The following is a 17,185-nucleotide window of genomic DNA, read 5'->3' on the forward strand; positions in this document are numbered from 1 at the left end:
ATTTCGATCAAGGATAGTCAAAACATGTGGTGTCCTGTGGCTGCCGTCGCATCATCCACGTGAATGCTGCTCACTGGTGGTTGTTTGGAAAGACCGTCCCCTCATGAATGTGAAGTGCTTTGGCTGTGTATTATAAATGCACTATATACAGACATTACATTACATTCAATTTTGGACAAGTAGCTGGACTCAAGCATAGACAAGCAAGTCGTATTGTTCATTACAACATATTGCGTCCATAGAAATTTTTGAGTTGAACAGAGTAATCAAATAGGGGAAATATGTTGACAAATGTGAGGTCTTGCCAAGTCACTCAAATAGAAAAGTTCTATCAGAAATGTAGACTCAAAGTGAGTGGTGTTTGTTTTGAGTAGGGCAGTCAAATTAATATTGAAATGACTAATTTATTCATTTTCCTTCAGCTTAGGTTTCAGAGGTTGCCACAGTAAAAAAACACCAATTTATCCAGCATTTGTTTTACCCAGTGAATGCCCTTCCAGTTACATCCCAGTACAGGAAAACTTGAAATAATGAATTAATTCATAATTCAACCTGATTAATTTTAGAACTTAGCACAGTAATCTTGGCTGTTTCTCAATTCCAAGAACGCAGACAATGGACTTGCGTTCTTGTGGAGACCGGTCTTGCCAGGTGTCCTCGGAAGAACGAACTCAGGAGACCGCGAGGGCAGAGAATGCCTCCTTTGAGAAATGGGATGCTGCAATCTTCCTGATGGTCATGTGACCTTCACGCGTTTTAAATAGTAAATTATTTAAACATTACAGCATTCATACAACGATTTATTGTTTCCCCCTTCTACAAAATATATACTTTGCATAAAAACATTATAAATATACTCTGCACAATATAAATAAAACAGATTTTAATACGAATTTCAGCAAACAAACAACCCTTAATGTGTTTATTCCTTTATTGAGATGTCCATGGTAATGTTTACTTTCACCGTTTCATTTAGGGAAACTCCTGAGGTAAATAAGTCATATCTCTGAACTTTAATAATAAATCTAGATAAAATGCTGCGCTTCCCACCTCCAGTCGCAATGACTTCTGGGACTTCCAGAGCGAGTTCGGTGCTCAAGTCTGCATCAGTGCGTCCTCGATATCAAGAACACATCCGGGAAGTTTCACGCGTCCTCCGTACTTGCGGTCTTGAGTATTGGAACTGAACTTAGGCAGCTGATGATGACGTTGCACGAGAACACGAGGACGCAAGACCGCTGAAGAACGCATATTGAGAAACAGCTATAGTCTACAACATTCTAGGGATGTTCCCGTATCATTCCAATCAACCAATGATGCAAGCTTGGGGGTGGAGCTAATCCTTTAATCCATCTACTAGCAGATGGGGGTGGTGCAAATGGTGCATTGAGATGGTCTGGAAACTCATTCTAGAGTCTCATTTGGTGCCAGGATTTCACACTGTATCTTTAGGCGTGAAGAGAATTCTTGTTGCTTTGTTTAGCCTGTGCTTGAGATCTACAACCGAGAGAGCAGCAGTACTGCAGCCTACATCTGTGTACTGTACTTGAATGCCATCAAGTGGCAGCTGAGCCTTTTTCCTCTGTTGGGATGTTGTGTGTACCCTACAAGCCACTCTGTTTGTAACAACCACATGCAAATCTGAAGGAAAAAAAATATGAGATAAACAAGACGCTTTCTCACGCTTCTCTGAGGAGGAGCTGGGGTAATTTTAGAAAGATAATCTCCCTAAATATGATTAAAGATTAGACGGTAAACAACCATAACACGTCTATGGAATGTGGATCTGAGAGCTTCCGGATGGAACGTTGAACAGAACGAATGCATACGCAAATCCATAAACTTTATCATGCCAGAATGTCAAGGTTCTTTCTTTATGCATTGCCCTGGGGATCCATTGGGAAGCTCACTCCCGTCTCCAGCCTCAAGAGTAAATAGAAAAACCAGTGGGAAGTAACAGATTGTCAAGGTGAATTAACAAGAGTTTACACTTCGTTCCCTGATGACTACCAAACAGAAGATCTGTAAGACGACTCTTGGGCTTTTCGTTAATTAGACGGTCTCCTCCCTTTTATCGAGCTTCACATTTGATAGACGCGTGTTTGCAGTTATGACAATGAGTACAGATAATGGGAAGGCTGTCGAGTCTACTTTGCTTTTGTTTACCCCCAGTGGGGAGTTGGAAGGCTGGGGAGATTAATTCCACACAAGAATCACCTGCAAAGATGGAAAGCATAATTAAGTCAGCGGGATTGATTAGCACCTCGTTTCAGTATTCCCTTGTTTTTCTCACACATTCCTCAGGAGTGGACTGATTTATTCTGGGAGTAGGGGACCGTTGGAATTGAAGTATGGGCGTAATTAACCGCTTACACAGTGCTTCCTCTTGGATTGAGCATTTGGCATTTTAGCCACAACAATGCCTAAAGAAATTAGAGGAAGGCTGGGATTTTAAAAATGTTTTGAGTGAAATATAGATCCCAACGTTTGAACCCCAAAACAAGACATTCCAAAATGCAATTGTGTTTAAAGACATCTAATTGGTGTCATGGCAAAGAAACCTTACAGTGAAAAACGAATTGATGTCATGGCTAAGAAAGCTTACAGTGAAAAACAAATAGATGTGGGTAACACTTTACAATAAGGTTCATTAGTTAATGCATTTACTAACATGAACTAATCATGAACAACACATGTACAGCATTTATTAATCATAATTGAACATTTACTAATGCATTATTAACATTCATGCTTGTTAACATTAGTTAATGCACCAAGAGTTAACATGAACTAACAATGAACTACTGTATTTTCATTAACAAGCGTTAACTAACATGAATAAATACAGTAGTAGATGTATTGTTCATTGTTTGTTCATGTTAGTAAATGCATTAATTAACATTAACTAATGAACCTTATTATAAAGTGTGACCAAATTATGACATCAACTAGCTACAAAAAAAAAATTACAGAAGGTGGAGATATGCATACCCCACAGGCCTTTTAGATCATCTGAAGCAGAAAGCTGGAGCTGCTTCAGAGATTTTCAGACACAGAAGCCATTGACTTGAAGAGCCTACTGTACATCATCAAATCTCGCTAACACTCAATATGGTTTCCCTGATGTGTGGAACTATATGGTCAGCGCAGTCGTGCAGAAATAAGAAACAAAACCAGATTAAACCAGCCAACCTTTGAATTTCTGAAAGCCAAGCACTTGGCCTCTTTTAAATGGAGTTTCAGACAGCTTTAATAATACTACCTTTCAGAAACTGTTAGAAATTGGAAAGATGAACGATTCCGAGAAAGTCCTTGGATCTAAATGCTTCAAGGATTTCCCCCATTTTTACATTTCGAAATGTTAATGAAAGTAAACGCTTAGCTTTTTGCATACATTACCATGGATTTTTGGTTATGAATGGAGCGAAAAATCCTATATTCTAGACGTTTTTGTTCCTCATACCTTTGCAGTTAATCAGCAAAACCATAGAAAAGGTATGAATATGTATTTATGCTAATTAATATATTCCGGAATCAAACTCAAATAGTAAAGCCCTGGAAGTGAAGCACTCCATTAATTTACATTTATTTACATCAATATATTATATTGTTGTCATTTTTCCAAGAAAATACAGAGGTCAGGTCACATTACAGAATCACAAACACAGCAAACAATATTAGCCTATTTATTGTTACTTGTTGCTTGACTCACAGTTAAACTAAATACTGCTAATTGCATTAACATATCTATTCTTTCATGTACTTTGTTTTTGTCTCATTTTCATATTTTTATTGTACAACAAAGGATGGATATCATGTCATTGACCCATTCGCTCCTGCATTTTGACATTTCAGACACTAAGTATTGAAAGGAAAGGTAAAAAGAGTCATGTGACACATCTGATAAATTGCACTAATAAAATCGGGTTATTGCCCTGGCTGTTTCTACCTCCCCAAGCAGTGTTTTTCATCTCCCAACCTCTAAATAACACACCACACACACATTCCAAGACACAGCACGTCTATTACTTACAAATTAATCATGACCCGGTTTGATCAACGGTTAAACGTAGCCCTGTATGGCATCAATATTTAATGTGGCTCTTTATTAGCAACAAGGTGCGGAAGTGGTACCATTTCACCTGTAATTCTTGTGAATAGGGTCTCAGCTACAGGTGGAGGGATCCGCTGCTCTCGATTCGTACCTCCTTCATATCTTTGATGCAACAGGAACGGCGAAAGCTTCGGTGAGCATGATTGATGGAGGTTCATTTGTTGCCTTCAGGCTCGCTATGAAAGGGCTAGCATTAGACTGAAGCCGAAAACCTGGCTGACAGATGAGGCTGTGACTGTTGTGACCTTCCCGGACATTGATATTTCATGCTGAAATAGGTATTGTCTCTGCCACCGCCGTCGCCTCGCAATCCCATACCATGCCACGTTCCAATTTGAGTGCTGGGTCTGAAGGGAGTTGATGTGGCAAAATGGGGCAGTAGGCAATTACAGAGATGAGACTAGCCCACGTAAAGCTTGACTGACAATAACATACAAAACTCGGCAACAGATCATCACATATTTGACTCATCTTTGGCAGAGATCCCAATACATTAAACCTACAACAAGTATGCCAAATGTTTAGCATTTTATTCAGCCAGACACTGAGCTAACTAGCAAATAATTCGTTTATTTACATCCAGCCCAGGACAGCAGTCTCAGGAGAGAAACCCAGACTTTCCTCTCCCTAGACACTTCCTCCAGCTCCTCCAGGGAAACCTGAGGCGTTCCAAGGCCAGCAGAGAGACATAGTCCATCCAGCGTGTCCTGGGTCTTCCCCAAGACCTCCTCCCGATGGGACATGCCTTGAACACCTTCCTAGAAAGGCATCCAGGAGACAACTAAGACCGATACCCGTGAAAACAGCGACTTTTCTCGATGTAGAGAGGCTCTACTCTGTAATATTGTTAGTGCAACTACTTACCATTCTAAGAGATGCCACTTATAATCTAGAGGCAAGACTTGCATAGCGATCTAAATGGTGTTTAGGGATTTTAGGGGGGGTTGAGATGCAGCATTTGGGTAAGATTGGTGGGAGCTGTATAAGTAAACCTCACTCCCTGTGCCTTAAGACATGCACTACCAATTTATGTTAATGGATGGATTCTTTAACATCTTTGTTAGCATACTTGCCTCCCATGCCATAGACACCAGTTAGAATTCTTCTAATTGGTCATTAAGCATAGAACCAGAAGGGTTAGATTGGTGCTGTGGCCTGGATGGGGGTGAGGTTTGGGTGGGAGTTAGTATAAGGGTGCTTTCACACCTGTGAATCGATTCAGTTGTTCCGAAACAGAGATTACAATTGTTACATTGTTGCTCTTTGCTCTTGGAGCGGTTCGCTTTCACACTGCAAAGTTTCTAATCGGACCAAAAGAGCTAAAACAAGTCACGTGCGAGTAAACTCTCCTTACATTGGTCAGAGTGTCAGGGTTTATTTTGCAGCGTCCCGCTCAGCTGTCAGGAGAGGTGGTGGTTTGGTGGTGATTGACAGGGTGCGCGCGTGACGTGTCTGAGGAAAGATGTGGTGGGGAGGGGTGAGAAGGGTGCGCCACGATGCCTATTTGAGGACCGGGAGGGAGACGCGAGATTACCGGGAGATCATCACTCGTTTGCGGGCATCCAGAGACTCGCGAAACTTCCCGCCATACTCATAATTCTCTCTTCATATAGCCGTAAGCCTATTACATATCCATAAAACACTGTGATATAACCGCGCTCGGATCGGATTGCTTTCTCACAGCAATCGAACCGCTCCAGGGTTTGTTTCAATCGAGCCGAGACCACCTCATTCAAGCGATCTCGGAGCGATTACTTTGGCGCGGAACAGATCGCGATTGCCCTGTTTACATATGTCAAACGAACCGCGCTAACTGGGCAAACGAGACACGTTCTGAAACAAAAGTGTAGATGTGAAAGCACCCTAAGACTAGTTGGTAGGCATCATGTGAGTAATCCTTATTCTCCTGGGGGAATCTCAACCACCACCAGTATGCAGCATCCACCAGGCAGACACCTCTACTTTTATCAAAGGACACTATTAATGACCACAGAGGGTCGGGACCTCAGTTTAACATCTCATCTGAAAGATAGTTCTTACTGACATTTAAGTGTCTCTAGGTCACTAGGATCCATGCACACCCCAAGGCGAGCACCCCCTGCTGACCTCCTCCAGCAGGAACTTAGTTTTCCCATGTGGTCTCCCATCTGACCATGTTGGAGCTGCAAAGAGCTAGCTGCCAGATATGTATGGTATAAAAGTGGGAGAGGAGTATAACAGATGCCAGCTTGTTTGAGAGTGGTGAGTAAGCAATCCCTTGGCCTCAAAAAGACGCAGAAGTGATTGACACTAGAGGCTGCGGTCTTTAGTTTCCTTGTTAGCATCTTCCCATGACAAAGATGCTATACTGAATTACACAAATACCATTACATGTGATCACATGGCATCACATTTTTGCTTATTTAACAGGCTACCCACTAGCTCAGTGGTTAGCACTTGTCGCCTCACAGCAAAAAGGTCACTGGTTCGAGTCCCGGCTGGGTCAGTTGGCATTTCTGTGTGGAGTTTGCATGATCTCCCCATGTTAGCATGGGCTTTCTCTTGGTGCTCCAGTTTCCCACACAAAGACATGGCACATAGGTGAATTGAATAAACTGGCTATAGTGTATGTGTGTGAATGAGTGTGTAAGGATGTTTCCCAGTACCTAGTTGCAGCTGGAAGGGCATTCTCTTTGTAAAACATATGCTGGATAAGTTGGCGGCTCATTCTGCTTTGGCAACTCCTGATGAATAAAGGTACTAGTTTATACTTTTGCATCAGTGATCGGTGTGACCCATGGCACCTGCTTTGCGCATAGCCATGCATTTATACTTCTGCAGGCTGTTAGTGTTGCTCTGCAATAACATTTCAAAAATGCTAGCAAGCAGTACACTGCAAAAAATGCTTTTCTTACTTACATTTTTTGTCTTGTTTCTAGTCTAAATATCTAAAATTTCTCATATCAAGAAGCATTTTTTAGATAAGCAAAACAAATTGCCTTGTTTTAAGAAATATTATCCCAATATTAAGCCAGTTTTTCCTTAAAACAAGCAAAATAATCTGCCAATGGGGTTAGCAAATTAATCTTGTTTTTTCTTTTGACGTAAGATTATTTTGCTTACCCCATTGGCAGATTATTTTGCTTGTTTTAAGGAAAAACTGGCTTAATATTGGGATAATATTTCTTAAAACAAGGCAATTTGTTTTGCTTGTTTAGAAAATTCTTCTTGATTTAGGAATTTTTAGATATTTGGACTAGAAACAAGACAAAAAATCTAAGTAAGAAAAGCATTTTTTGCAGTGTAGGTGTTTATGTTCCTCTGTGTCAAGTTTAGTTTTTTCTGAATGCTCCCTTAATGTATAAGTAGCTAAAACCTATTCAGAGGCGGGAACCAACGGACGTGCAACAACTTTAATCATAAGGTAAACACAGCACAAAATTTTACATCTGGAAATCATTCATGGGACTCAACACATGTAAACTGCCCACACTGGTCACAGTTACCAAGCCGATCAATCCCAGAGCTTGCACTATGCGTTGTTGCGACTTGTAGTTACATTTTTCGAGAGGTGCGCAGACTGCATGAAGGCTGCGCCGGACTATACACATGCGCTTGACACAGAAGAATAAATCAGCCTTAAGGTGATTGTCTTCAGAAACGTTATTTGTTGTGCTGGTTGAAAGTCTCTCTCCAGTCCAATAGTAATGATTACAGTAAATGATTTAAATGTTTTTTATATGAGTTTTTATGTTCTGGGTAAGGCATAAAACTAAAAAATGGTCATCCAATTAAATAATGTCGGGCCGACATCTCCCATAATTCCGATAAGTAGCTAAAACTGTTTGTCAACAAATGCAGATTTGGGCTTTTGTACATCTCTGTTCACGCATATCCGCCATTAGCCTAGATGACACACAAGACAGTCACAGTCACGGCAAAATCAAATGCTGAATTGAAACTTTTTCAATTCCTGAATCAATATTGGAGTTCCCTACTGAAAAATCCAGCTTAAACCAGCCTGGTCTGGTTGGCTGGTTGACCAGCCTGGTTTTAGAGTGGTTTTAGCCATTTCCAGGCTGGTTTCCAGCCATTTCCAGCCTGGTTTTAGCTGGTCATGCTGGGAGAAAACCAGCTTAAAACGAGGTTGGTCATGCTGGTTTTTGCTGGATTTAGCTGGTAATTTTCCAGCCAAGACCAGGCTGGAAATGGCTGGAAACCAGCCTGGAAATGGCCAAAACTCCTCTTAAACCAGGCTCGTCAACCACCTAAAACCAGCCAACCACCCTAGGCTGGTTTAAGCTGGATTTTTCATTAGGGTTACTTTTGCACAGTGGAGGAAGGACGACACCATGGTTGAAGTATTTCTGTTAGGTACTGTTCTGTTTTAAACTATTTTAGCTTCATGCAGAGCTGATGCAAGTGTTGTTATGAATGAGTTGATGTTATATACACAGACGTGTTGTTCTGCCACTGACATCTTCCAGTGAAAGATTGATGTGACTATTTTCAGTTTCATAAGGTCCTTTTAAAGCATCAATAATAGATTTATATTTAGTTAGCAACAACAAAACATCAGTAAATAGTGCTATTCTACCTAGTTAAACGCTAGGCAGTTGCTTTTATATTCACATTCGGTCATTTCTGAACAATGACAGCTGGTGACGCGCTCCCGATATTGTTTACCATGCTATTCTGAATATTCGCTCTGAATTAGCATGCAAGTGAGGCTTAAGTGAAATTCTTGCAGCCTGCCGGGCCAACCGCTACATACACTTCTAGCTGGCGAATGACACGAACTAGTGGGTTGTCTGCTGACGTTTCGCAGTGGGCGCGTTTGCAATTTCAGGAGGTGTGGCTTTGAAACACAGTCCCTCCCCTGCCGTCCAAAGCTAATATGCTATCCGATTAGCATTTTGGCAGATCACCTACTGCACCTTTAAGCCGAAGGAATGAATAAACATTTTCTCTAAGAGTTTGAATTTGAATACTTTGCCAAGCAAAGCTAAAAAAGGTTGACTAGCAGTATATTTTTCTGTTCAACGTAATGAAAATGTCCTTGACAAACTCTTTTATTGTTTTTATGTAATTATAAGCAGCAGCCATTTTCAAAATGAGTAAAAGCTTTAAAATATGTCACAAGCATTAGTCTAAGCTTTGACTTTTTTTGTTGCAGAAAATATGGAAATACCTTGATATTTAGTTAATCACAGACCTAGAAGGCATTTAATGAAAAACCTATTTAACCAGTTAAACTCTGCTGTTATTTTCGGATTTCCGCCTGGATTTTGCCTACCCAAATTTAAAAAGCTTCCCTAATCCACATGCAGAGGTTTAAATGCAAAAATTTGGTATAATTTTAAAGAAAACCATATCCATAAAACAATATTGGAAGTGTTTAAAATAACTGTATGTGTTGTCTGTCTTATAATAAACACCTAAAAGAGGCGCTTTTTGTATTTTTAATTTTTTTATAAACTCAAATTTGAAAGTGTACCTTTTAGGTTGTGTGTGGTCTAGCGTGCTGTAATTAATTTTGGTGGTTCCTGCACATGTCTGTAATCATAGGAAAAAGAAAAATGTCTCTACCATAATCTATGCAAAAGTTATTGTATTCCAACTGATGAGAGGTGCTGCACAAGCCACAGGGACCGATCATTGTTTTCATATTTAACTATTCTTTTGTCTGATCGAACATAATTCACTGTGTTTGGACCAAATCAGACATATAAAAGGATTACTTATGCACATCACCTCAAAAACAGAGGGGAACGGCCCCGAAGCACACAGCATAAGGTAAGAGATGACAGCTGTCTGTGCTATCTGGGGCTGCTTCGTGATCATAAATGTATTGTTTTCACTTCTGCGCCATGTAAACACCGCGATACATTCGACAACTGTTTGATATGTGAATATAATTTAGTAAAAAGAAAGCTAGAACCGTATGAGCACCGGCAAGAGCTTTCATTTGAGCTATAATGTAAAATACCTAGCTCGGGTATCCAAAATACTGTGTATTCAAGTGTAAATAACTTTTGTACAGTAGAATAAACACCAAAGTTATGCATATGTGCATAAAATAGAGATTCTACACTTTCAAATGAAAATGGGGTTCTGCTGCAATGCTAGCTCCTTAAATCTTAAAGTGAAAGTCGATGACGTCACGGATCCGGTACCGGGTTTAACTGGTAAAAAAAAAAAAAAGACTTTATGATGATGGAACCAGATAAAAAGCTAATTCTTCAACACAGTTATTAATGTTAGCAAAGATTGTATTGCCAAGAAAACCTCTAAAAGTTTGCAATCCTGCTACTATCCTCACCATTGTGGGAATCTGTATACAGAAAAAAACATCTGGTGGCAGTGAGGAAGCGAACAGCAGTGGTGTATTTCTGGAACATAAAAGATGGCCATTTTTCATTTCCCCTCAAGCAATTAGTAGTCTGTTTCCTGTAACCTGTAGAATTGTGCTGACCTGAAACACAGGTCTAATTAATCAGTACAGCTGCACACATACGTCAAGAAATGCGTAAAACAAGACCAGATGAAATCAGCCATCTGTTGATTGTGTTTGATGTTTATAAATAAGTAGCTTCGGCTACGGAGTGAGAATAAGGAATCTTCTGTTACCAGGCAACCTGGGAACGTGGTCATTGAGCATTCAGTGGACGAACCGACATGAAAAACGTAGCAGAAGCCTGCAGATGTGTTACCGAATGCCGACGGTTGGGTTTCCCATTGCTTCTTTTGTAATAGTGAATCGCACATGCAGCTGCCGACAGGTATAAAGCCCCTCTGGTTTGTTTGTCCAAGAAAAGGGTCATTTTTCATCCCTACGGATATGATAAGACCATAATTATAAGTCAAGATGTGGGTTGTCAGATTTTCTTCTTGTCCAAAAGATGAATAGCCTTTCAGATCACTAGTCTGCTAAGAGGACTCGCTCAATTCACAGACTACCGTCATGGTGCAATTAAAATGGGATTTACAGATTCCCATGTCTAACAATAGCCAAAACCACTGTAAAGATGTGAAGGATTCTCATTTTCAAGCTAGACAAGTGAGAGATACAGAGAGTACAGCAGTTTCCAGTCTAGACAGTTATTAGTGGAACAAAATTCAGATTGATGATCTGGATCTAAAGTAAGCTCTGTTACTGAAAATCAACATGAAAATGTAATTATTTTTCAGAGTAAACTCCTTTAGAGTAAAATATTCAATCAATTTGGAACTGCAGAATTTACGCGTCATCATTAACACATATTCCTTGTCGTATTGTAAACGATGCATCAGTGCATTGTTGAAAAGAAAGAATTAAATAATACTGTGATCCCTCCGCAAAATGAACTTTCCTTTTTCTCTGACGCTATGGGCTTTGTGGACTATTGCAGGGGTTTTCAAAGGGAATGTTTGAGGAACTCCAAGGTGCCACAAGGGGATTTAAGGGGTTCTGAGATGGGGAGATTTTCACAAAATGTTGTTTTTAGGGGTTAAGTTAACCGTAAAGCTGCTTTTGAACACATTTACTTTGCGCAGTATTCAATTGAAATGTTTAAACATATGATGTATAACAATAACATAGCATAGATGTCTTCCACAGTGTCTATCTATACTCACAGGTCACTTTATTCGGTGCACCTGTCCAACTGCTCGTCGACGCAAATTTCTTATCAGCCAATCACATTGCAACAACTCAATGCGTTTAGGCATGTAGACATGGTCAAGACGATCTGCTGCAGTTCAAAGCGAGCATCGGAATGGTGATTTAAGTGACTTTAAATGTGGCATGGTTGTTGGTGCCAGATGGGCTGATCTGAGTATTTCAGAAACTGTGGATCTACTGGGATTTTCACGCACAACCATCTCTAGGGTTTACAGAGAATGGTCCGAAAAAGAGAAAATATCCAGTGAGCGGCGATTTGGTGTGCTTTGTTGATGCCAGAGGTCAGAGGAGAATGGCCAGTCTGGTTCCAGCTTATAGAAAGGCAACATGAACTCAAATAACCACTTGTTACAACCGAGGTCTGCAGGACAGCATTTCTGATTGAGCATCGTGTAAACACCCCAGATTACCTTATTGTTGGTGATCATGTCCATCCCTTTTCTTAAAAATGACAATAGCCCCTTTCACACAGTAATACGGGTAAATATTTAGAAAATTTCCAGAATGACTTTAACAGTAAATTTTTTAAAAGCGCTGTTCACACAGGCGAAGACGTTACGAATTTTTTCCGGAAAAGAACGTTCAAACATCCATTCCAAAATACCGGTAAATTCTGACATCATTAACCAAAAAATGAGCTCTAAACGGCTGTGCTTATGTTTGTAAACATTTGACTACATCACAAACTCTGTGGCTGGATAAGTATTGTGGACAACTTCGATGAAATCATATAGAGAAACACTTTCGCATGTCGAGATATTCATATGTGTGTGTGTTTGTGCTCACCGGCTGCATTACGCGCACGCCTCAGAGCTTGAAGGTAAACAAACAGCAGTTTATCATGAGCATTTTAACGATACTTTTACACAGTTTGCATTAAGAAGGAACATAGGAATGTTGTCTAACTAACATCTAGCAGCTAAATGTGACTGGAAATATATACACAGGCCTTTATTCTCATAAACCGCGCAGGCTTGAATGTGTCTGGGTGCTCTGACTGGCTAAAGTAGATGCTTACGTCCGCGTTCTCGACGTGAACGCACTCTCTTTTTTTCGGCAAATTATTGATAATGTTACAACTTCTCTTTCCGGAAAATAGCCAGAACGAATTTACCAGTACTTTCAAAAATGGCCGGTTCACACATACAAACCTGTGGGAAAGGGGCTAATGAGGTCACTGTACTCAAATGGTCTCCTCAGTCACCAGATCTCAATCCAAAAGAGCACCTTTGGAATGTGGTGGAAAGGGATATTTGCATCATCGATGTGCAGCTTACAAATCTGCAGCAACTGCGTGATACTATCATGTCAATATGGAGCAAATTCTCTGAGGAATATGTCCAGTACCTTGTTAAATCTATGCCACGAAGGATTAAGGCAGTACTGAAGGCAAAAGAGGGTCCAACCCGGTACTAGTAAGGTGTACCAAATAAAGTCTGTCTGTCTTTCTGTCTGTCTGTCTATCTATCATTCCAAACAGTGGCGGTTCTAGTTTAAATGGCACCCTGAGCGAACCACCCCATACAGATGCCCTTCCAGCCGCAACCCAGTACTGGCCAATATACCACCCAATATTATTAAAAATATACAATTATTTTTCTAACACATAGAGAGTAACAGTAAATGTGAATGGCCCCTAAAGTTTTTATTCTGGGATTAACATTCTAGATCAATATACTTGCATAAAGTAAATGGTATCTCAAAGCTTTTACTGGGGCTCCTTTTTTTTCTCCCTGTCACCGTCTCCTCGTGCCACCCCCCAGCAAGATGCCACCCATCCCTTAAAATATGGAATCATCCCGTATTTGAGAAAGAAATTGCGCGTCCTGTTTTGAATCAGTACGGGACGGGTTTTGTTCCGTATTTATCATTTTTTTCAAGTAGCTTTTGATTGGGTAATACTTGATGTCATCATTAGATTGATTGGTCTTTGTCCAGTGAGGGCGGGTCTTATAAGCGGAGTCTGTCAAGTCTTGAGAAAGAGTAATGGCAGATGCTTCTCCATGTAACCCCCTCGTCTTAAAGTTTCAGAGTTTAAACGCAAACGCAAGCTCACAAAAATCACATTTTTTCTTTTGTCTGTGAAAATAATAAAAAGATATATGTATTTAATATTACATTAAACATTACATTACATTAAATATCACAAATTGTAATTTTTTAAAATTCTGTAAATACAATTTAAGTGAATCACATGCCAATGTAAATATTATGATTTGTTTGTTAAATTGCACCTATGGTGAAAAATCTACTTTTCAAGCTGTTTTGACAGACATGTGTGTAGGTATAGTGTATAGACCGTCATATTGGGGTGATGTAAACACACACAGCCCTTTTTTTTTTTTTTTCAATTTAACAACATAAAAACGGTGGACAAATTGGAGGGGTTTTCAGAGCGCAACTTGACGTAGGAGTGCGGTCCCCCTGCCCACCAATATTGATTGACAGGCGCATCACCATATCCTCAGTTTTTTGTTTCATGTCCGCCATTTGCAGCATGGGAGTCGAAGAGATATCACCAAAGGAACATCCTTGCTCTATTTTTAGATGTAAGGCAATTTTTTGTAAGTGCTGTTTCTATGTTTGGATAGCTGTTGCTGCAAATAAGGACAAACATTTTAGCCAAAATCTGTTATCAATACCACCCTTAAAAATTAGGTTCATTAGTATGTTCTCCTCTCTGGCATGCTATTGGGCTTGTGATTTGGCATGTGGTCCCCGCTGCAATCGCCCATATAGCTCACGCCAAAATCCGCTACTGATTCCAAACTCTCTTGATAACTTACATCGAATTTGAAATAAATCCTTCTGTCAGATGATTCCGTAGTCATGTGTTGATTAATCAAATTGAATCAGGGAATCTGTCTAATAATATCTATCTATCTATCTATCTATCTATCTATCTATCTATCAATATGTCTGTCTATCTGCCTGTGGAATAAAAAAACCTTAGCCTACTTTTTTGTTTCTTTGAATATCCTTTTGCTCAGAAAATGTCAGATTATATAATACGGGCTGACTGTAATTAATACAGACTGTGCTGATAAAGAGGTGGTTTGCACTTACAGACATCTGCAACTCTCTTCTCTTTTGACTGACTGGTTGCTTTTGCACCACAAATAGAGCGCTATTTAATTATTGAGTGTATGGTCTGAAAAACAGCAGGGGCAAGCGAGGAGAGAAGCGCAACCTTTCATTGAGTTCCTCTGATCTCCAGCAAAAGACAGAAACAACATGTTCACTGCGAAAGGAACCCACGCAAGTGACGAACACGGACAAATTATTACTGCCTCAACACTTTTAGTCAATCATGACTCGGGGAAAAAAAACAGATGGAAGAAGTATACTGGCATATTCTAAGGGTGCGACTTATACATCGGCGATTAGGGGGACTACTTTTTTCAGTAATGTTAGTTTGTTTGATACAAGCTTCAGTGAACCCAATTCATTCATTAATTTTTCTTCAGCTTAGTTCCTTATTTAACATTAATCACCACAGCGGAATCACCCACTAACTATTCCAGCGTAAATGTTGTGCAGTGAATGCCCTTCCAGTCGCAATCCAGTACTGGAAAACACCCAAACCCCTTTATTCACTAAGACAGTCATATACTAGGGCCAGTTTTGTCCATTCAATTCACCTATAGCGCATGCCTTTGGATTGTGGGGGAAACCCATACGAACATAGGGAGAACATGCAAACTCCACACAGAAATACCAACTGGTCCAGGCGGGACCAGCGACCTTCTTGCTGTAATGCAACCCACAGTGAATCCAATTGATATTTTTTTATTTAATAGCATTTAATGTACTTATAAACCTTTCTTTTACTGTGTTTCGTGGGATATTAGGTGTAGGGCTGGGCCATTAAACGGTAATATCAAATTGCGACAAATTTATTTATTTTATAACGATGATGAGCACTGGACATTTTTATTCGAAATTGATCCATGACCCAATCACACACCATCAATATGCAACAGCTAGGGCTGTGACGGTACTGCAATGTCTGGGTGCACGAGGCAGAGCTTTGGGTCGGCGGCTCGGCATCTGCGGCGCCATTGTGTTTGCCCTGGTGGAGGCCTGTGTTTGGAGTTCTTGAATGCGTGGCGCGAGGATTCGGGACACTTTATGTTTCGGCCTCGCCGTGTCTGGTGAGCCGTGCCGTGGCGCATTAGGTGCCTAAGTCAAAGTTAATTCTGTGTTTGTGGTTATTAGTCTCTGTGTACAAGCTCGGCACTTGCACACCGAGACTTTACAAACTATACAAAGACACAAATGATTTTGTACTTTTTGCTTAGTCTGTGCCCGAGTCGTAAATGTACCGCTGAATGCTGATCCTAGCTTAGCTTAGCTTCTCTCTCTCTCTCTGTCTGTCAGCCTGTCTAGTGCAAACACAGAGTGTGGGAGCTCTTGGCTCCGCCCCCTTGTTACGTTGGGCGGGAAGCCGAAACTAATTTTCATGTGAAGCATCAAACCCCTAAAACAGCAAACTGTGTAAACGCCCCCAACATGACACTTTTCAACACATTATAATAAAAACATCTGAACTGTGTGTTGAACTGAACCTAAACTGGCACACTCAGAACAACCATAATACTAATATTAAATCATAAAAGGGGTTAAACTATGTGCCCTTTAATTTAGAGGGTTAACGCCCTCTGCATATACTACATATAAGGTAAATCCATATTCCATTACATACCCGTTGAAGTGCCCTCAACGTGAACGGATATCTTTCCTCTTGAGGTGTCTTGTGAAAAGCTCTTTTGCTTTGGACCGACCTCATGCCGAGTCTCCCAAACATCATAATCCGGCCCGGCAGCAAGAGAGATGTGATCATTATTATCTTAAGACCAAAGCCATCTGCCTACAAGCTTTGACATTGAGGGAGAAAAGCAGTAAATTGGATTTTGGCAGGTATTATCTGTTAGAGAGATGTATGGAAAGCCCTGGATACAGCCAAGAGGGTAAACAAGAGCAGCAAGGAGAGAAATAAAGATTGCGCGGCAGACATTCATGAAAAATGACCCCCTGTGTTCAAATCTAGGGGGGAGAAGGGGCATAAAATATTGCAGGGAAATTTTGATCGACTGGCTTTTGTTTGCTGTGGCTGTCAAAGATTAGACCACACCAGACGGAACGGAAAAAGGAGGAAGACAAGCAGCACTTTCGGGAAGTACAACACATGAGATGCCATGTTTGGATAACGATGCATTGATCACAGAGGAGTTATGATGATTTGAAGAAATATAATGCCCTTGTGTTCTGACACGATCTAATATGAAGTGGCCTACGAATGATTCTGATGGGTTGAATTTAAAAAAAACTAAACTCTAATAAGCAAACGATGGCTGTCTGCGTGCCGAGTTGTAATATATTAGGTCAATGAACCTTTAACACAATCATCCTCTGAACATCTCGGTTAA

The sequence above is a fragment of the Danio rerio genome, chromosome 22, assembly GCF_049306965.1.
Source record: "Danio rerio strain Tuebingen ecotype United States chromosome 22, GRCz12tu, whole genome shotgun sequence".
In the NCBI taxonomy this organism is placed as follows: Eukaryota; Metazoa; Chordata; class Actinopteri; order Cypriniformes; family Danionidae; genus Danio; species Danio rerio.